Raw genomic sequence first — 22,527 nt, forward strand, 5'->3', positions numbered from 1 at the left:
CGCGGATTTTTTGCTGGTTCTCGGATTTCTGAGGACAATGGGTCTTTTAATTTCTGGTACATGCTTCCTCAGTTGGTTTGCCCAGTTGATTTCATACAAGGGACGCTATTGGCAGATGGCTGAGAAGCTACCCAACTTACTTTTCTCTGTCTCTCTTGCGCTGACTTTCTCTGATCCTGACATAGGGGGTGTGAGCAGGGGGGCTGTTCGCACACCTAGACGATACGGACGCTCGTCTAAAAATGCTGAAAGATTATCTTCACGTTGCTACCTTCTGTGTGCAGCTGCTTCCTGAAGCGACATGCTGCACGGTGCTTCACATACTTAAAAGCTCAAAGGGCACGTATTGATTTTTCACTGTTTTGTTTTTCTCTGTCTCTCTCTCTCTCTCTCTCTCTCACCCTGCTCCTGACGGAGGGGGTGTGAGCTGCCGCCTTCAACAGCTTTGTACCGGCGGTGCTTCGCATACTTAAAAGCCAAACAGCCCTATTGATTTGTTTGCTTTCCTCTCTGTTTCTGACAGCCTGTGCTCCTGATGCGCACTCCTTTGAAGAGGAAGATATGTTTGCATTCTTTTAATTGTGAGACAGAACTGTCATCTCTGTCTTGTCATGGAGCACAGTTTAAACTTTTGAAAAAGAGACAAATGTTTGTTTGCAGTGTTTGAATAACGTTCCTGTCTCTCTACAACCTCCTGTGTTTCTGCGCAAATCTGTGACCCAAGCATGACAATATAAAAATAACCATATAAACATATGGTTTCTACTTCGCGGATTTTCTTATTTTGCGGGAGGCTCTGGAACGCAACCCCCGCGATGGAGGAGGGATTACTGTATGTATATATATATATATATATATATATATATATATATATATATATATATATATATATATATATATATATATACACATACAGGATGACAGGAGGTTAACGTTTACTCCAGTACCACTGGGTACAAGGCAGGAACAAATCCTTGATAGCATGTGAGACCATGATGGAGCATAATTATGCTGACCCCCTTCCCCATTCCACTGGGTCAGAATAAAGCAGCCAAAAAACCAAACACAGAATTTTCAGGAAGGAAAATGCACTCACACACAGGGGGAATGTACTCCACATATTGAAAACTGAGATCTGAGCACCTGTTAATCACTTTAAAAATGCTTAAATGTATTGATGTATTTGAATTAATTGACTGGATTCTGTCTAAATTAATGAGTATCCGTATGATGAATTATTATTATTATAGATGATAATGGTACTTATTATTACATATTAGCATAACAATGACCAAGTATAATGTATTACTACTGTACCGAGTCATTGATGACTAACAAGCAAACCCTATTTTACATTGTGGCCCTCTGATCTCTAAAGAAGAGATGCTGGGTCTTGAACTGTGACATTATATCAAGTTTTCACAGGTCCAGACTACACAGAAATGGTAACTAGTCAAACAAAAAACAGGTGAATGTCGCATGAGGCTCAAAATTGTGTATATCAATCAAAATATCTTGAGGTAAAAGTGTTCAATGTTTAATTCAATTGCTCCTAATTTACTTCAGACATATATAAGAAACAGTGTTAGTTATGTTATAGCATCTATGCTAAAACTAGAACTAGAGTTGTGTTACATCATGTAGTACCTTCAAACTGAAAAATAAATTAAAATTGAATTTTTAAAAATAAAAAAATCAAGCAAAACATAGTGTTTCTAACTTTACTTTTTAAAAGTGTAATTAACTTTCAATTATTTTAATAGACTGATGAACCAAGAGAAATTTTAGATTAAACTAGACCATTCAACCCAATTCAGCTTTTTAGTTCTAACCTATTTACCTCTACCCAGCAGCACTGGATACAACTGCCCTGGTCCATTGCAGGTCTCTGTCCCTTTCACTCAAACCCAACTGGGCCGGGCTGGAACATCTAGCAATGCATCTGAAATGTACTGTCCAATATTCTTCCAGATCACCTGGTCACCTGGATGAAAAAAGAACAAAATCTGCTGTCATGTATCTATAGTTCCTAATCCCCTTTCCAGTGGTTCCCTTCTAATCTCATCTCAACTGATTTTGCATGGTGAGCATCCATGACATCCCAAGAAGTTGCAAGATAATAATACTCTTACCTCACAGTCTTTCAGTAAAAAGAGCCTCAATGGTAAAACCAACCTAAACCTAAACATTTAAAATAACAACATAATTAATTAATTGGAAGGTTTCCCTGCTATACTTTAAATGTAATGTGTCAGTAACCCTATAATGCAGATAATAGTTTCAATTTACATCTTTTTAATAATTTTAAAAAAGCAAGTTTAAAGGAGAATATTATAGCTATGGAGGACTTTAATTACCTGCATTTTAAAGAAATATTCCATCCAAAAATGATACATTTACTCTGTGTTGCTTACCCCATGTAAGTTGTTATGACCACCAATAAAACATGAAATCTCATGTTTTCATGCACAATGGATAAAAAAGTGTATGATATAATTCTAGCTAAAGGTGACCAATGCTGTGTATTGAAAAACAATGTAAAAAATGTCAAGGGAAAAATGAAAAAAAAAAATCTCGGCTTACTCCTATCCACATGTCAGTCATTCAGTTGTATGCTCACAACATGCAAAACATATACATTTGTTGTTAAAGTATTGTTAATTAAATACTTTTGGAAAAATCAGCACACATCATAAAGAGGAAATGTAAGTCACATGGGATTGAGTTTTTAAACTGAATATCCATCTTATTCATTGGTCATTCATTGGAATTACTGTATACGGTTACATATGAATTCCAATTAAAAGAAAGAGAAAAATAACTCACCATTTACAAACAACTTCAGGTCAATAAAAAGCAAGAAAGCTCATACATACTGTATTTCTTTGTGGCACCAATGGCCTTAATGATATCTTCCAGTTTTAATAATTTTAAGCACAATTCTGCTTCTATGTTTAACCTATTGCAGTATTTATTTGTTATAGAAGAATGAAGATTTCTGAACATTGGCAACACTATTTGAAAAAGTAGCTTTCCATTGTTGATTACTATTCATGAAAACTAAAATGAAATGTTTGATACATTTATTTTATCATTAGTACTTGTTAACATGGTCTTTGCTCCTCATTGTATATTCTTCTGCATTTATCGGTCAGTTTCTAAAACTGTTCTATAAATGACGATAGACCAAACAAGTTTGAGAGTGCAAGAGAGAGATAAAGACAGACAGACTGTTTATGCAAGGGTGGCAGGGGGGGTCAGAGAATACTTACCTGTTAAAATGCACTTTTTTGCATGAATGGCCTTGACGTGTGGTTCACAGCGAGTCTTGATCCTGGCATGGATGACTTTGAAAAGGTGGGGAATGAGAAGGAGCTCTTACCTTGAACTCCATGTGAACAGTGAAAGAATTTCAAATTGTTGTGGGCACTGGACACAGAATAGGAGAACAAGACCAGGATTGAGAAACAGGAGTGGAGTCCTGTTGCAGGAGCACTGTGAGATGCAGAGGCAGAATTGAAGCACAGCTGAGAATGGAGACTGACCGGTGTGTAACTAACAGGGTGCTTTTAGGGTCCAGTTTTTCACCCAGTTTCTTTTTTTTTTTGTATTCTATTGTGTACCATCTTGCAGCTGCTCACATACCACACAGGTGGAGAGTCACTGCTCTAGACTATAACTATATATATTGGGCTACTTTTATACAACAAATGGAAAACATTTTGAGCTATGTTCATTTAAAAATTATATATCACACATGTATCACACAGGTTAAAAGTCACTGTTCCAGGCTATAACTACTATAGATTGAAATAGTACTACTTTTATGCAACAATTGATAAACATTTTGAGTTAAATTAATTTACAAATTATGTGCTGTAAGAACCCACACACTCACTTGTAAACCCAACTTTGAAAACTATTGGTCTAACATTGTGAAACACATAATCATGTCCTTGCAACTGCCTTACACCAGTTAGTTGTGGTCAGAGACAACACAATGAGCATTCACTTTCCCCAACTCTATGAGCCAATGCATGCCAGAATCCTTCCTAAAGTTTGCTGGAGGTCATGTACCAATGTATTTAAGCAGAGAAGTGGGTCTTGTAAGTCCTGCTCTTTAACTGCTCGATCATCTTTCTCTCACAAACACACACACACACACACACTTTATATTGCCCCTCAGGATGGCCCTGCCCCTTCTGACTTTCTCTCGCTCTCTCCCCCCCAGGTCCCCATTATCCCACCAGAATTTTCATGTCAAAAAACATCACAGTATGAGGTATAACTGGTGGGGTCAGTGGAGACTTTCAGCCAGAAATATGCAACTTTAATGAATATATAGCATGACTGAGCTCCATCCATCGATCCATTTTCAAACACTTCATATACAATTATGGGTGGCAGGGGTAGAACATTTGAGTCATTTGATGCAAAATTGGAACCTGCTGTAGATAAGGTATTAGTCCATTGCAGAGCATACTCACACACATTTAATAACTTTCAAATTTTCCATCTCTTCTTCCATCCATCCAGTTTATAAACCTGCTTATCTGGAGCAGAATTGCAGGGAAGCCAATTTTCCCTAAATATATAGTACTACTAGGAGGCTTTGCCACGGGCTCGCTTTGCTTGCTAACCCCCCCACAGTGCTTTGCACCAGCAACTTCATGTCTGTCGCTAGCGTATGTGGATTTCACTTTCACCAAACAACAAAACTTTTAATTCTTGCAGATAGGCCTCTTCATTGGGAAGAAACAGTACTTTTCCTTGATGGCAACACGAATTAGACGATCTACAAGTCTCTGACTTAAAGTTTAAAGCCAAACAATATCTACATAATTCTGTCATATCACCTATGTCCATATATTCGATCTCTTTTGCTTTTACCTTTTTATCAATATCACATTGAATTTTGATTGCGTGTTTGGAATTACATCGTGACAACGCAACATATAACTGTGAGTGAATATCGTTTCTTTCTCTCTACAAGCAATGTGACCAAAAATTGCATTCACACAAATGAGAAATTATTGAACCGTGTGCGTGGTTATGTGGGGAGGACTTTTCCAAATCTCTTCACATAAGCTCTTGTCTCACGTGGCTTGAAATTTTCTCTCACGGGATTTCACTTTCACCAAACAACAAATCTTTTAATTCTCGTGGATACATGTCTTCATTGGGAAGAAACACAACTTTTTTTTTCCCTGATGGCAATATAAATTAGAAGTCTCTGACATAAAGTTTAAATCCGAACAATATATTCAATCTCTTTTCGCTGTTCCATTATTTCACCGAGTAAGAATTTCAATTTTTTTGTGCTAATGCGATTTTTACTATCCTTTTTTAAGAGACATTTGAATTTTCGTACTTCCATTATCTCTAACCTGCCCTGCATGTGTACCGTGCCAACGTTTTTGAATTCCTTCCGATGTTCTGCTTTGTCATCTACTCTTTTATTTCCGGCCTTGGGCGTGGTTAAATCTCTTGGCACAAAGACTCGTCTTGCAGGACGTGAAAGTGTCTCTCTGAGAAAATCACATCCCGTCTCCTTCCAAACTTTTTTTTTATAATAGAGAGAAGATATATATATTCATCTCATCTAATCTTCTCAGCCATTTTTCCTTGTGAGTGTCGCAGTGGCAGCAGATCAAACAGGTCAGCACAGAATTCCCTGTCCCCACCTATAGATTCCAGCCCTTCCTAGAGAAGTCCCAGGTATTCACCAAGCCATCCAAGAGATGATACCTCCAGCTTGTCCTGGGTCTGCCAAAAGGTGTCTATCCAGTGGAATGTGCCTGGAGAAACAATAGGATAAGCCATTGGGGGGGGGGGGGGGGGGGGGGGGGGGGGGGGGGGGGCACCTGTGAGGAAAGCTCACTTCTGCTGCTTGTATTTGCGATCTCATTCTTTTAGTCATTAACCACAGCTCATGATGATAGGTGAGGACAGGGTTGTAGATCAACTGGTAAACACAGAGTTTTGTCTATAGACTCACAACTCACTTTACCTCAATAGACTAGTACAGCCCCAACAGAACAGCTGCTGCTGTTCCAATATGATTGTCAATCTCACACTTTCTTTTTCCATCACTCATGAACAAGATCCTGAGATAGTTAAACTCCTCCAATATGGACAGTTGTTCCCTCCTTATCCGGAGAGAGCAATCTGCTGTTTTCCAAGATAGAGCCATGACCTCAGACTTGGAGGTGCTGATCCTCATCCCAGCTGTTTCACTCTCAAGGGTAAATCACTTGAGTGCAAGCCAAAGTCATGGTCAAGATGAGGCAAAGAGGACAACCTTATCTACATAAAGCCAAACTGCTACCCCTTTCCTCCCCAACTGGACACCCTCACTCCTTTAGCTGTGCTTTTATACCCTGTCCATGGCTTGTGGTTTTCATGGACAGGATATCCATCCATTATCTGAAACTGACTGCTCTAATTCAATGTTTGGAGAGATAATTGTATTTGTAGTATTTGCTTAATTATCAGATAGCTCAATTTAAAAGTCAGTGAAAAACTTCAAGTGAGGCAAAATGTCAATGTCACCTTTATACATCAAACGCCAGGTTGTGGAAGATGTAGACAAGTCTCTTTAACCACCATTGCCAGCAGTCTAACATGGGAGGTAAAAATGTCTGTTTTGGTCTGTAATGTTGAGAGTGTCGCAGGAAGCAAAAGACATTTTCTATCGGTTCTTTATAGAAAAGGTTTTGAACTTTTCCATCAGCGAGAATAGGAAGCAGATACAGAATGGGACGCACTGTTTTTAAAACCAGTGATTGATACCAAGCCCCTCCCCACTTTACTTAACAGAATGAAATATAAAATCTTTAAGGTCATAACTGACCTGTCACACTTTGTACACCTTCTTTTCACACTGCTTCCATCTGGTAAATTGCTTAGGTCAATCAAAACTAAGACATCCAGATGTCATATACTGTATAACTTTTTCCAAAAATAGTAATACAGTAATCATGGATTTGCCAACTTGATCTTAAAATTCCATTAATGTCCAAGTATATTTCTGTTTAATTGCATATTTGGGCGAGTTGCAATAAGACAACATAAGGGCAACAATTACTGATGTCCTTGTGTTGAAATACTATTATCAATTGCAATAATATAAAGTAAACAGAATTCTTCTACTCACATTGAAAGTATATGAAATGCATGTTCTACTGTTAATATAAACTGTTTTGGGATGAATGAAAAAATATAAAAAGAAGTGGCTGGCTGAATATGTAATGTTGATCTATTCTAGTAAGTGAAAAGTAAAGATGTAATGTACAATATGTATTGAATATAGGCTAGTGCTAGACTGGAAGTTACTGAAATGTGTGTCCAAGTCAATGACATATCTTAACTTCTGATGTGTTTAATATTTATGATTATTGGTTATGTCTCTCTGTGAAAGCTGAAGAGGTGGTGTATGAGATTTGTTATCTACATACATGTGTTTGCTGAGCTTCGGGTTGCAATCTTATTTTTGAGGACAGGTAGAAGATATGTTTATTGTATGTGCTTATTTCTGTGTATGTATGGGAGGTACAGAAATACCAATGCCAAAACATACACTTAAGATGAATTATTCTTTATGGATTGTGCAAGAAGGATTTGTTTTACTATACTGTATATTTATTTATTTGTTTAAACGACGCCTTTAAGCAGGGCAACTTACAAAGCAAACTATGCAATGTACAATGAAAAATCTGTGCATATCGTAAATGAATGCCAGGTAAATGCTATCCTTTTCGAAAGTTTCAGTGTGCGTGCAACCTGCGTGTACGCGCGATATGAACATCTTTTCCAGCGCGTCTCACCACCGCCCAGTCCACGCGCCGCGCGCTGTCTCGCGATGTCCCCGCCCGCGGGAGTTGGCAGCACGGCCTGTCCTTTCGCGCGCCACGGGCAGTTGGATTTGGAGAGCTGGAAGGAGTTTTTTCCTGAGTACGAAGAATCGGAGCTTGTATTGGGGGGGGGGTGGGGGAGGTCGCTCTGCAAGGAGAACGGGACGAAGGAAACATTACCCCCACATGTATCCGTGTACGCTTCCAAGCGCCTTGGAAAAGGATTTTTCAGGCACACTGGAAGATAGATTGTGGGGGCTGTTATTATTATTTTCTTAAAGCCCACCCCCTTACGCGTTTGTCGGGGAGGGAGGAGGTGGATCACGCCGCCGCCATCTTTGGGATTCGTTTGCTGGAGAAGCGAGCGCTGTGGCCTGAGTGGTTTCGCTAGGAGGAGTTTACCCATGTTAGACATCTGTATCCCACTGCTTTATCCGGGGCGAAACCCTCCCAGCTAGGCGCTTAGACGAGAAAAACGACGACGGTTTTATTTGCCCAGCTGTACTACACCCTGATTTCCCCGTCACTTTTTGTTGGCTTTTCCCTCCTCCTTCTTGGATACCTGGTTAACTTTATATCGTGTTAAACCTGGCCTCTGGTACGGGTGAGTATTTATTTTTGTGTACCATAACAAACGTATGTCACGAGACTAAGGCCTGTGTGGTGTTTAATGTGACAGGCTTCACTGTCGCGCCGCCTGAAACAACAAGCTGTGCGTTTTCGTTTTTAAAGGGTGGTGGTGGTGTTAGCGGCTGCGGGGCGGGGGTTGTGTACTCTCCGTGTTCTTAATGCAGTTGTTTTGGTGTGTCCCACATTCCATAATTTGGTGCATTGCAACAGTGCAGCCTCTGCGTACGTACGCGCGTGTCCGTGTCTCGGTCTGATAACCTTTCCACTTGAGTGAGGGGTAGTCTGTCAAATCAACACCATTTTTAAAACCAGTGCTAAAGTCACATCAACCATGGAAAACTACTCACATGTTGACGCTGCCATTATTACATCAAAATTCAAGCTCATTTAAGAGGCTGCCATCTCCGCGCGATGCTTGGAGTGGAGCTGACAGGGGGTGGGCGGTGGAGGGAGCGTGTGTGTATTTGGGGTGTACATTAAAATAAAATAAGATCCATCTATAAGGATGGATTTGTTGCACTGGCTCGTGTAGATCAATTCTCATATGCTTCTGGTGTTTAATTGTACGCTAACTATCTGAAGCATTTTAAAACGCTGAGATTCCTCCTACTTACATATACTGTCGTATACAAGTAGGCACGAGTGACTCTTGTTGAGGCCTATAAATTGTAGCCCTTCTTTTAGATCCAAGAGTGTATTGCTGGCCAGAAACCTAGTACAGTTTAACTAGCAAACACTTTTTTTTTTTTTTTTTTGCCATTTGTGTAAATCCTGCTTACACCTTAGGTTAACATTTGTCATATTCTTTCGGTTTGTGATACATTGAGAATTTGGATAGACAGGATTATAGTTTTAGTCTCATATTGACACCATAATGCCCAGGGCAGTACGTTGACTGTTTGGCACAGCAGTTGTGTCGCGAGTGGCACGTTGGCGTCACTCGCATGTGTCACCTCTTTCGTAGAAGCAGGAGGAAATCAAAATAACTAGGATTACACAGGTGAATTGATTATAGCTCCTCCTAGCAGGAAGTGATGTTGACCTGCTCGGCTTTTGATTTGAGGAAGGATTTTTGCGAGCATCGAGTTCTGTTGCTATAGCTCATTCTTGTATTGGGAACATGTATATAGAAATTTCCCACGGTATTGCCGTCATGTTGGATTTACTTTAAGTACTGGATATCAAGTACTGTATTTGCTAAATTAATGTTGCTTTTATTTGGGAAGATGTCTTTATTCATTTTCTTATCATACATGTCCGTTTGTTTGGAGGAGCTTTCTTACCCAAAAATAAACGATGACTGCAAATATCTTCATCATTAGTATTTTTATTCAGATTTTAATGTTGAACAATTTTTTTTAGGAATGGAAGGTAGCCTGCAATTGTTTTGAGTATATATGTTTGTACAAACGGCATTTACTAATATGAATTGTTTATCATAATGCGCTCAGTTACCGATCTTATGTCTGCATGAGTGAATTTTCCTTTATCTAAAGTGTTGCAGCAACAGCTGTTCTAATGTACTATGTCTTGACTCGTTTTTTGTTTTTTAATTTGTCACATTTATTGCTTCATTTTCAGTCATTCTTTATTTTATTAGTCATCTGTTACAATAGACACCAGCACAAGACACCGTAAAAGGAAAACCAGTATAAATCAGACTAACTATTTGTGGCTTTGGGTCAATTTCAGAACCTTTCTGGATTCCTGCTTTGTAGAATTAATTAAAAAAATTTTCTGGAGTAACCTCTTCAGAGGCGTTTTGTTTTTCTTGGTTTAACTAAACACTTTTAAGTCCAGTAAAAGAAGTGTGAAACTTTGCTTCTGAAAATAATGTTTTGGGAAAAATACAGAAATTCTATCAGTGTAATGGAGTAGTCAATGTGTTGACATTAAGTAATTTGTTATGAAAAAAGTAAGATCATACCCTGATGTCCAATAATATTGACTATTTAGACACTTCACTGAGAAGAAAAAACTGGAGACTGGTGGAAGATTGGGGTAGCCAGGGTCAGAATTGGACTGGGTTAGTCCTTTTGTAACTAATACTAAATCCATTAAGTAATAATACATTTGGAGTGTAAGGTTATTCAGTAGGGATTCACTTTGTGTTTTACTAAAAATGATGTGTGCTTATCATTGGGGATACTCCAATCAGGTGTTTTTAAGGCAATACCGAGCACTGATTTCATATTACTTGATTACTGTATTTCAATTCTTTTTTTTTTTTTTTTTTTAAATACCTTTAAAAAACGTTTTACACTAAGCTCCTGCATAACCAGATGCATAGGAGCCTTGTGCCTTATATTAAATTGTATTTTTATAATTAAACTTTAAGCCACAGATGTTAATTTTTATTAACAAAATGAAATTCTGTAGGCTTATTGCTCAGTGACCATAAAATACTAAAATAAGTAAAATTTCCTTAGAATACATACTAATAAAATATGTACAAAAATATGCATCAATAATACACGACATAAAAGAAATTAAAACACTTTTCCTAATTACATTCTGTCATATTGTTTATTTTCTTTCTGTAATGTACACCTATCATAAACAAGGCTTATTAAAAAAGTAGTTTCACCATTTCTCTAACAAATAATGTATATATGCTCACATAATCAAATAATTGGTATTGGCAATTAAACATTGCTTAAAGGTAAATATACCTGCAGTTATAGGTTTTAATGATTGTTAAGTCATTAATTGCACTACAGCTTTTTTTTTTTTTTTTTACTGTTAAAGTATACATTTACTATATTTATACAGGTGTTTTTTTCCAGTGTATCCACTAGACTATTAGAATTCTTGAGGTGTAATTATAAAAATGGATTATCATTTTAATTATGCTGTACGTATTTATTAACAAAATACTGTATGACACACAACAACAAATAAATCGAGCATGGAGCAAGGCCCCCTAATTAATAATATACTGAACAATTATAAAAGTAAAGTTGAATAAATCGGACTCTGCAGCAGCATGAATAAAAGGTAAACTTAGCGGAAATAGCCCAAAAGCTGGTAGAAAACTACATTTTGTACCTAATACTTGTATGCAAAATTTGGTTGACCAAAGTGAAAGCGTACTTAAGTTATCGTGTTTACACACAGACAGACATATTTCCAAAAATGGTATTGTCGGACTCGTAAGTCTAAAACATTGATATTCATCAAAATGTCGAAGTGGAATTTTTGGAGGATTCCAATACTTTCCCTATACTTCATATATGAGAAAGTGAGGGAGGACTAAAATGTCAAGATTCATGAAAATCTCGATGTTGAATTTTTGGACGATTGCAATACTTTTCCTATACTTAGTATACGAGAAAGTAAAAAGACTAAGGTCTTGTTTATACTTCACGCTCAGAATGTGTATGTGCACACATCATAGCTGCCACGCGTTCCCAGTGTTCATTTGACATGTCCTGAGCAGGTCCTCAGAAATTAACGTGGAGTATGCACGAATTGCAGTACCAGCAAAAGGGGGGGGGTTATGGGGGGGGCAGTGTGATAAAAGTTGGAATGTGACATCAGAGTCTCTGTTTCTCTGTTTACTATCTACATGTGACACAACAGAAAGCCGCTATGTGGATCCTATGGGATCGATGTGTGCACTTTGATGTTTGATGAATGGTTCGATGTGGTGAAGCAAAATGCTGACATACAGATGCATTTGTGGTGCTTTTATTTTCAATCGTTGCATATTGCTGAATGTAATGACACGATTCATTTTAAAAATCTCACATATCATCTTTTGTGCCGTCTTTTTTTTAAAGGGGCTTCCTCCTAACCTGACAGCAGCGGCAAACAGCAATAGATCGCCACACAAAAAAAAACCACATTAAATGTATGATATTCCAACTCTGCACATTTAGAATCCTTAGATTTATACTTGATCACTTTCATGATGAAATGCATTAAAGTATGCATGTTACATTTTACAGATAAATCGTTAATTTCGTTTAAATAATAAATACTGTTAATGATTACACACATGGGGGTAACATGGTGGCGGAGTGGTAACACTGCTGTCTCGCAGGGAGTCATGTCGCTGGTATTCCCTGCTTGGAGTTTACATGTTTTTCTGCTGGGTTTCCACAGTGTACTCTGGTTTCCTTCCAAAGATATGCAGATTTGGTGACACTAAAATGACCCTAGTGTATATGAGTGCTTGTATTCACCTTGCGATGAGTGGATGCCCCGTCTAGGGATTGTTTCTGCCTCGTGCCTAATGCTACCTGGATTTAATCATTAAACATCCTTTTCAGAGATATTGTGGTAAGGTGTCATTGGAATTTAATGGGTGTTCTAGGCAATTTGCAACACAGCGAAGCCAAACCTGTTCTCACCGTGATAATATCTCACACTGCCACCTGGTGGATTCTTCCAGATTTACATAAAGTACATGTGCAAGTATAAGCAGTAAAACACTTGCATAGCAGGAACGTCTGCTGGAGCATGTGTCGCGTGCTGAAGTATAAACCTGGCCTAATGCTGGCATAGTGACCATAATGCCTCGGGTAAAGGAGCACTGACACTAAATTAGCATAAAATCTAGACATGCCGTATCAGTGCATGATAATTGTGTATTAACTATAACTAGAAAAGCAGGGGCTGAAAAGATTGTTTTTTTTGTGATCGGCTAATTTACCGATAACCAGTAGAGTCTTTTTTTTTTTTTTTTTTTTTTTTTTTTTTTTAGTGAAAATAGGCTGGTTTGGATCGACTAGAGCATCTTTATAGACTACTAAATTTATTTTTAACATTTTCATGACTTGAATGTATTTATTAGTGATTTGAGAATCGATTGACCAATCTTTATCCCAAATAAATCGATCAGTGGTAGGTAAATTAGCCAAAAGAACTATTTTTACAGAATCTGCTTTTCTAAGCTTATGATAATTTAGTTATAGTGCTCCTTTATTTTATGTATTACAGTACTTGAGGAATCACCCATGTTGTTTTGCTGCTGAATTTCCTGCTAAATAGAAAGCAAGGAGGCAGACTTTAGGAGAGTGAAGGCAGGAATATTGGCTTTAACATTAAAGAAAGTGGAGTGATAAACTGAGAAAAGGAAATTTGAGGAGTCATCCTGTAAATGGAGAGAAGCAGTAGAGTGTAAGAGAACATAGGTGTATTTTTGGCAGAAATTAACACAGAATGAGTTCAGACCTTTTTATTTTGTCCTGTAATTAAAATGGACACTCCTCGTCTGTGTGTGGATGGTGAGTGAGCTTGTATTTAGTACAGCACCTCCATTTTCTAATTAGAAGAAGAACAGATAAAGAAGAATTTGCCACTGTTGCTTTGTAAACAATAGACTTTTTAGCTTAAGAACCAAATGTGTTGATTTTAGATATATACTTGTTGTGTAGATAGATATCACTTTATTTGTCCTCAGGAGTAAATTTAGCCTTTAACAGAAGCTCAAATAAATAAATAATATTATGACAAACCGCCAACCCCTCTTGAATACACAACAGAATGACTAAAAGAAAGAAAACTTATTAAGCATGTTAGCTTTGTATCTTCTCTAAATCTGAACATTTTATTATAATTGAGGCTTTCATTATCACAAGAGTTTTTATTTTTTATGATGTGTGCATTATGGTTAAATATTTAGGAACATGTTTTATTAGTGTACAATGTGTTTTAACATTGGAACCATCACACTTTGTTTCAGTATTAAACCGCTAAGTGCTGCGTGAATCCTTTTGTTATCACTAATGACACATGAGCTTAGCATGGTGATAATGCATCCCTTTTGCCCCACACCCAAAATCCACAGATAACCTAATAAAGCATTCGTGGAGGTAAACATCATTTCTTTGCATACTTATTGTATTGTATTTTATTTATATATATATATATATATATATATATATATATATATATATAATATATGTATGTATATATATAATATATGTATGTATATGTATGTGTGTGTATATGTATTTGCAATTGAAATGTTAGCATACGTTATCATTCAAAAGAAAAGGAAAAAAGAAACTGGAGATGTTGTGAACATTGGGCAGAAAACTGCTTTAATATTAGTGAAAAGCAAAACAGCATATTTCAATTAGGTGGGCACATAAAATAGATATATAGTTTTCTTTTCATTTTACTCCGTGTGCATTCTGAAATTTTCTACTGCATCTGAGATTAAATATGAAATCAGTTCATTGTACAGGTAAGATGGTATATTCTGCTTTGGCTCTTCAGCCTGTCGCACTTCCACCGGTGCTGTTAGGTCAGCTGCAGGGTCGTCAGCTGGAAACCGCCGCTCACGGATGTTTTGCCCCCTAAACCAGTACATCTCCTGGTGAGGGGGGGCCAGTGGCGTCCTTGGGACATCTTTCCTGCCACTCACTACAGTTGCCTTCACTGGTGTGCTGACCCCCAACCAATGTCTTTCCTCCACAGCCAAACCCAGTAGCTCCCTTTCACCGTTTCTTCTCCCAGCGTCTTTATGGCTTTCCTTGAGCTCGAGCCTGCCACTTCCACTTCTTGTAACAACTGGACTGTTGCTTTGCCAGCAAAGCCTCAGCAACTGACCTCCACGGGATAAACTCTGGCTTTCCAGGTTGCCTCTTGGCACTCTTGGTATGCCTGAAGTGCTACCTTTCATTGGCTGCTATCATTCCCTCCTCCCAAGGGATGGTTAGTTCGATGAGCAGGACCCTCTTCTCCACCGCAGACCACATGATAATGTCTGGCTGGACAGTAGTTATTGCAACTTCTCTTGGGAAGACCAGCTGTTTCCCGAAGTCTGCCAACATCTGCTACTCTTTGCCAGGTGCAAGCATGCTAACCCTCTTTTGTGCAGGAGTTTGATACGTATCGCTGGACTTTACAAACCCTGCTAGTCCATGCTTAACTATTGCTGGTGTGTGGTTTGCTGCTACCCTACGCTTTCCAGGATCTTGGACAGCTTTGCCAGGACTTAATCATGACGCCACCTGAAGCGTCCATTGGTCAAAGCCATTTTACAACCTGAGAATATATGCTGGAGGCTCGCCTTGGTGCTTCCACAGAGGCAACAGTCTACCTCCTCACCGTACCACTGTGTGAGGTTCCGAGGGCATGGGAGGGTGTTGTAGGTTGCCCTCAACAGGAAGCTAAGTCTAGATTGTGGCGTCCTCCAGATGTCTGCTCAGGTGATGTGTCAGTTAATGGTAACGCCCCATCTGGTCCAGGCTTCATGGCTGCCCTGGGATAATGCTTTCATATGGAAACACTCCTGCACCAGTCTGGTGACTTCGTCCAACACCATGACCTTCTGTTGTTTCTTGGTGGTTTTGGACCAGAATTGCTGCACTGCTGCCCAGCCCAGGCCAGTGCAACTAGTCTGGACTGCCCCCACCACCTCTCAGTGTTGCAAACTGGAGATGGCCCAGTCTACCTCAATCTGCTCCTTCCATTTGGGGCCTGTGCGGATGGGGACTTTTGCACTCCTTTTGAGCGGGTCTGCTGAGTTCTAGATATGCTGTGAGCCTGTGACACAATTGTCTGTCTCTATTCGGAATTAAACCAGTTGAGTATTTCATCAAAATATAACATCGAGTCACTATATATAAAAAGATATAATATTGAGACTGCACATTATTGCTGTTTTCCTTCCTCAGCTGTCTTTTGTGTCCTTTTACAGTGGGCTAGTAGCTCCTGTTTCATTTTATTTACAGTTTGATATGGAGCAGGTGCTGTCTTTTGGGAAAGCAGTTTATTTGCCATGCAAAATCAGTACTTGAAGTTGAATAAAATAACTGTTGGCACTACCTGCTATGTTGGCCTGTTCCTCCTCCCCCTCCTTCATATGTTAATTATTGGGATGGGTGGGCGTGGTGATCTCAGTTTGCGCTGATATATACATAAACTATTTTGGAGAGTGGTGGGGTCTCCCTTCTAAGTGTAAAAGTTCCTTGACAGTGACATATCTCCGTTACATGCATATTTGAATTTCAGTACTCCTATGCTCACAATATGAAATATTCACTTCAGGCGCTGTGGAAAGTGATGTGAAAATATTGTATTCAGTGTCTTTTCTCACATTCTTGTGAAAGTGCTACTGTTGACATAGTCTATGAGCTTATGTTTCCCTGGGAATCCAGTGTTATCTCTCTCTTATGTAGTATAAATTTGATGTCGGCAGCAAAATTTGATTCCAGATTTGTTGGGTTCATTTGAACTTCTGCTGCATGAAATTGCATCAATATTCCAATAACTGCACATCATCAAGAATATCTGGCCTTACTTAAAATTCATGATACAGTTCTGCAAGAAGTATGCCAAGTGTCTGATACAGCCACAATGCTGTCAGCATACGAAATGCATAGACCCCATAAATTTTACATGGGGAACAGAGATCCTTCAAGATGTCAAATTTTGGATGGAGTGATCTGTGGGTGAATGCAGCTCACTTCTAATGTTTTCACAGTAACAGGCCTTACAATATTCGCAAGTAAAAGAAAAAAACTTGTTTTTCATTGCATGTGTACGCATCTGCCACCAAATACATGTATGTGATTCAATATGTGCAGTCATCCTAAAAGGTGCCTCATTTACAATCCGGGGACATGTTGCATTGGTCCTGCCATTTTCACAAAGAAAACCCAACACTTATTCTTGCATTTACATTCATTGTCAGTTTGCAGTATCAGAAAACTTTGTGAGTGAGCTCAGATTCACCACTGCTCTCTTCGCTTGCGGCTCGATCACTCTGTCCTCCATATGTGTCACCTAACGTTCTCATTTCCAAATGTTGAGCTCATTCTGGCTCTGTACTTAATGTTCGATCGTGTACGATAAACACTGCACTGCCAGTTCAGGTTAGTATGTAGCCATGTTTTTGACCTAATTAAAATAACTGGAGCTCTGGCATTTTTCAGATTTTTTTTCTTCATAATGCATAGTGAAACAAAAATAGTAGTTTGTCTAACAATAAGTTTGCATACAGCTTCTGTTCTTTTGTACAAATGCCTTCAAGTGTGTGCTGGACAAGAGACAGTGATTCACACCTAAGTACCAACATTCAGTGGCATTTGTTGTGGCAGTAATAGGGGGTCTTTTGTATAAAAGAAAGAGTTACAACCACATTGACATTTGCAGTGCAGCTCTTTAGTAAAAGTTAAGGAAGGATTAGAGTGTGACGAGCACATGGATGAAATAAAGATTCAAAAACTGTGGCTCATCTAGTGTTAAGGGGATTTTATTTATTTATTTATTTTTTTAAGGTCACTAAAGAGTAAACTTGCTGAATTTCATCTTTATGTACTAGCTGTTAGTGCTGGGTGGTATGACCAAAATTCTATATCACGGTATTTTTCAAAATTATATTGGTTTCACGGTATTTTTTTCCCATGCATGAGTGGATATTAGCCACATTTTCCACTGCAATTACTGCAGTAGACTGGCTAAGAATAACCAATTCCACTGTCATTAGAATTGTACATTGTACAAAAAGGTATTTTAATGTGGACACAAGTATTAATACAGGTTTGCGTTGCTCCATAAAGTGATAGTTTTCAAGGGGGTGGCACTAATGAAGAGAAGGAATCACATTGCATGACAGTTGCAGTCAAAATATAGAACCTTTTTATTGAACAAATTTTGCAAACAACTTAAACTATAATTTTGACAACATATTTTCAACCATCCAAAGAGGCATTTAGACTTAGTAAAATATCCAGAGGTGCTTGTCAAAAGTTGTATTGCACTGAACATATCTTAGAAAAGGAATAAATAGTGTAGTTGGTTTACAAAAAATATTTACTTTCTGTTAACAATCTCTGTCCACTGACACGTTAAAGTGACTTTTTGAACAACTTTACCATCATTAAACTGCATAATATTTAAACTAATAAATAATAACAATACAATAAATAATAGTGCAACTTTTAGTAATAATACTACCGTGTTTCCCCGAAAGTAAGAATTAGCAGTAATTTCTGATGTAACGCTAATATAAGCCCTTCCCCGAAAATAAGACCTACTGCTAACCCGCCGTTTTTGCATCTGTCCTGAGAGCTGCCGTATTTAGCCTGGAAGCTGCCCTGGTTACAAGGTAAGGTGCTTTTACAAGTACAGTGGAACCTTTGTTCACAAACGTCTCTGAACACGTACAAATCGGGTTACAACCAAAAAGTTCGCCAAACTTTTGCATCTGTTCACGACCACACACTCGGTATATGAACAAGCCAGTTTCCCCTTTCGGTTTGTGCGCCGATGATTTCCGCATGTGTTCAGTCTCTCCCTGTGCAGAGAGCGAGAGCGAGAGCGAGAGCGAGAGCGAGAGCGAGAGAGAGAGAGAGAGAGAGAGAGAGAGAGAGAGAGAGAGAGAGAGAGAGAGAGAGAGAGTGGGCTGGCCATATAAGGCCGAGAAGGCAGCATTGTTTTAACCTCATTGTATTTAATGAAGACTTTTTTCTATTGGATTTTAACCTCTACTTCTGTTTACAGCGATCGGTTTGTAGCGTACATTGTTGCAATGTTACTTTTCTTGGTTGTTTATTAAATTACGGATTTTTCAAATGTTCATTTTTTTCCCCCTGTGCTTAAAACTCATTAAAAAAAAAAAAAAGTGTTTTTAACGACATCTTGCAATGTTCGTTTTCTCTGTCCAAGGTTTTCTCAGTGTTATTCAATGTTTTTACATTTAGATTACTATTACGCTGTGCATTCTATGGTAGGGCTGCACGATAACAGAAAAAATGATTATCACGATTATTTTGCTCAAAATTTTTATCACGATTAATAATGATGATTATTCCTTTGGTAAATGAAGTCTGTGACCAAAGCAGTGTAGCCTCGGCCAGTTATTCACAGATGCTGCCCTAATCATATTAGCTGCGTTGTCCGTTGTGATGCACACAAGTCTTTCTTCCACCAAGCCCCAAGCGGACATCGCTTCTTTGAGGCCCACTGCAATAAACTCCGCTGTATGGTCTTGTGGGAAAAACGAAGTTTGCAAAAACTTGCTTTTCATCTCAAACTCGCTGTCAATAAAATGAACTGTCAAGCTCAAATACGGTTCCGCAGTTCTGCTTGACCATAAGTCGGTCGTGGCAGCAAAATATTCAAGGCCGAGCCTGAGAATTTCTCTTTCTATTTCTTTTCGGCATTTCGCATACAGCGAGGGCAGCGCAACATTGGAAAAATGGTTGCGTGAGGGAATGCTATATCTTTTATCAAGTGTTGCGATCATTTTGTTAAACCCCTCACTGCTCACGGTGGTTATTGGACACATATCCTTGGCTATATGGTACGTGATCGCCTCTGTTATTTCCCGGTGTCTTTGCGAGCTAGGCACAGGGCCGCTGCTGGCCAAATGGGTGCCCTAAGCAGAAATTTACTTTTGTGCCCCCTCCCCCAAATATTACGGAAGTAAAAATAAAATAATAAAAAAAACACCTACTATAGGGGCCAAAATAGAACTTTATTCAAATAAAAGTAAATACATAAATAAATTGTATCATTTATAAATTACAATTGTAGCTCTACAGCAAAAAATACAAACTAAAATTACACTTTAAATAAAACATAATAAATAAAATAAACAATAATAAACTGAAATAAAATCAACACTGTCATCTGCTGGAGCTTTCCAAAGTTCAAAATTTACAAAGGCACACTTCTGCTTTTTCTTGAGGCAAAGTCGTAAATGAGCTCTTCATATGATAAAGCCTTTGCTAATTCAGAGTTGATGCTGACAATTGCCAGACCACTCATGCGCTCTTGTGCCATAGATGAGCGCAAGTATGTTTTGATGAGCTTCATTTTAGAAAAACTTCGCTCAGCAGAGGCAACAGTTACAGGGAGCGTCACTGCTATGCGCAGAGCAATCCAGAGATTTGGGTACAGAGGTGAGGGCGCGCGCGTCATCACGTGTGCTTAGCCTACTCTGCGTTCACCGTAAAATGCAATATATACGTTTATATTTTTGTTTATTTGTATATGTATATTATTAGTATTAATTTATTATTATAATATATAAAAACGATTTTTTTGAGCAGCTGGGATGGTGCCCCCCTGGGAGTTGGTGCCCTACGCAGACTGCGTATTCTGCGTATAGGGAGCGGCGGTACTGGCTAGGCAGATATGGTATTGCGTTGAACAATGTCCCTGATATTGTTGTCTGTGTTATGGATGGCTGGTCATTTTTTGTTGTTGCTGTTTGTGCCTTCAGTCTTTGAAATTCTTGATAGTGTACTTTGTGGTGGCTTTTAAGGTGGTTGATGAGGTTTGTTGTGTTACCTTGGGATGTTTGGACGGAACAGGAGCAAAGTTTGCACAAGACTCGTACCTGATCAACATCACATTCCTCGAAATCGAAATAGTTCCAGACAACTGAGTATGACCCCTTTTTAGGAACTAACGATCGCACTTCTGCACGTTGCTCCGCCATCATATGTTTATTCTGACTGACTGTTATTGCTGCTATTGACTTCTACTGCTTCAGAAAGCGCTTGCAATCTAGACACAGTAACGTCATAGTGACGCAGTCCAATCCGTAAATTCAGCCCATAAAAAAGTTTGGTCTTTATACTGTAAAATCGCGACGATATTTATTAACTGATCGTGGGTCATAAATATCGTTATCATGAGAAAAAAAAGATTAATCGTGCAGCCCTATTCTATGGTATAATTAACTATATTTGTGCTTAAAAATCTTTTTAAAAAAATATATTTACATACAGTTTGTACGGTCTGGAACGGATTAATTGTATTTACTGTGATATTTGCCCGGACACCACCAGTCGGAGACCACATATTCATCCAAATACCTTTTATTTTCTCTTCTCAACACACACAAGTCAGTCCTGCACAAGTCCCACAATGCTTCTAGCCCCAGTCTCCCTTCTCCTGGGCCTTCTCTCTCCTTGTCCCTGGGCCATCTACACTCTCTCTCCAGGAGCTTCGTCCTGCTCCTGCTCCCGACTCCAGCTCCTTAATTGGAAGGAGGCGGCCACTCTTATCCTCACACGGATGAGCCCCAGCTGCTCTCCATGATGTCACGTCCTGGTGTGGCGGAAGCGTCAGGAGAGTACCCAGAAGCACTCCGGGTGACCCTGGATGGATTGTCCTCCATTTATGTGGCGGAAGTAAATAAATCCCGGGCTCCTTGAGGCTCGGGGCGCCCCCCTGGCAGTGACCAGAGGCCCCAAAGGTCTTGAGCCTCTCTGCTCTCCTTCCGTGGGCCTCTTCTACTCCAGGGTGGTTTCCCCCTCGTGGCCCGGAGGACAAATATACCGCCACCTAGTCCTTCCAGGCGTCCCGGCCGGGTCTGATCCCCAGCCATGTGCAACATTACATACAATCCTATGGGGGAAATTACTTCGGGTCACGACCAAATCGGGTTATGACCAGAGTTTTGGAATGAATTACGGTCGTGACCCGAGGTTCCACTGTAGTTAAAAGAGTAAACATTGTCTTTTGTCCAGCATAACATCGGATAAATATTTTTAGCCCCAGACAAGATGAATGCAAAAAGAAAGAGCTACTCCACTGAGTACAAAAAAGGGATCGTGGAAAACTCCCAGGGAAAGAATCTAACAGCTTTTTGCATGGAGCATAAGCTGGATCTCTGCATGGTATGAAAATGGCGTGCAGAGTATGACAACCTCAGTCACAAGATGGGTGAGGGACATGCTAAGAAGCGCAAGTGTGGATCAGGTCGGCAACCATTAATTACTGAGCTGGAAGACATCATCTGTGAATGGATTGCTGACAAGAGAGCAAAGGCTTTGGTTGTGTGTAGGGCTGATATTCAAGCATTTGCTATTGCAATGGCACCTCACATACCGGTAGAATTGGGCCCAGCCAATTTCAAAGCATCACAACACTGGCTGGATGGCTTCCTTCGGCGATATGATCTGTCTCTAAGAAGATCAACAACACTGTTCAAGCTGGATGACACTGAAATTATTAAACGTGCATTAGCATTTAAGTCTTTTGTTGACAACATAGACTTTACTAAATACCAACTCTCCAACATGATTGCTATGGATGAAACTGCAGTGTGTATGGGTCAAGGATCTCAAAT

General features: G+C 39.1%; 1 protein-coding gene across 2 annotated transcripts in view; it reads left to right on the forward strand.

Moving 5' to 3' along the window:
- Window positions 1-7,907: 7,907 nt before the first annotated feature.
- taok1a (TAO kinase 1a) overlaps window positions 7,908-22,527 on the forward strand; it is a 276,152-nt gene continuing 261,532 nt past the window's right edge. The window contains exon 1 of one of the 2 annotated variants that reach the window (XM_028806658.2): window positions 7,908-8,457. The gene's annotated coding sequence lies outside the window, so the exon portion shown is untranslated. The remainder of the gene's footprint in view (window positions 8,458-22,527) is intronic. The other variant, XM_051930844.1, reaches the window with a different exon arrangement.

This window comes from Erpetoichthys calabaricus, chromosome 8 (genome assembly GCF_900747795.2).
Source record: "Erpetoichthys calabaricus chromosome 8, fErpCal1.3, whole genome shotgun sequence".
Classification (NCBI taxonomy): Eukaryota; Metazoa; Chordata; class Cladistia; order Polypteriformes; family Polypteridae; genus Erpetoichthys; species Erpetoichthys calabaricus.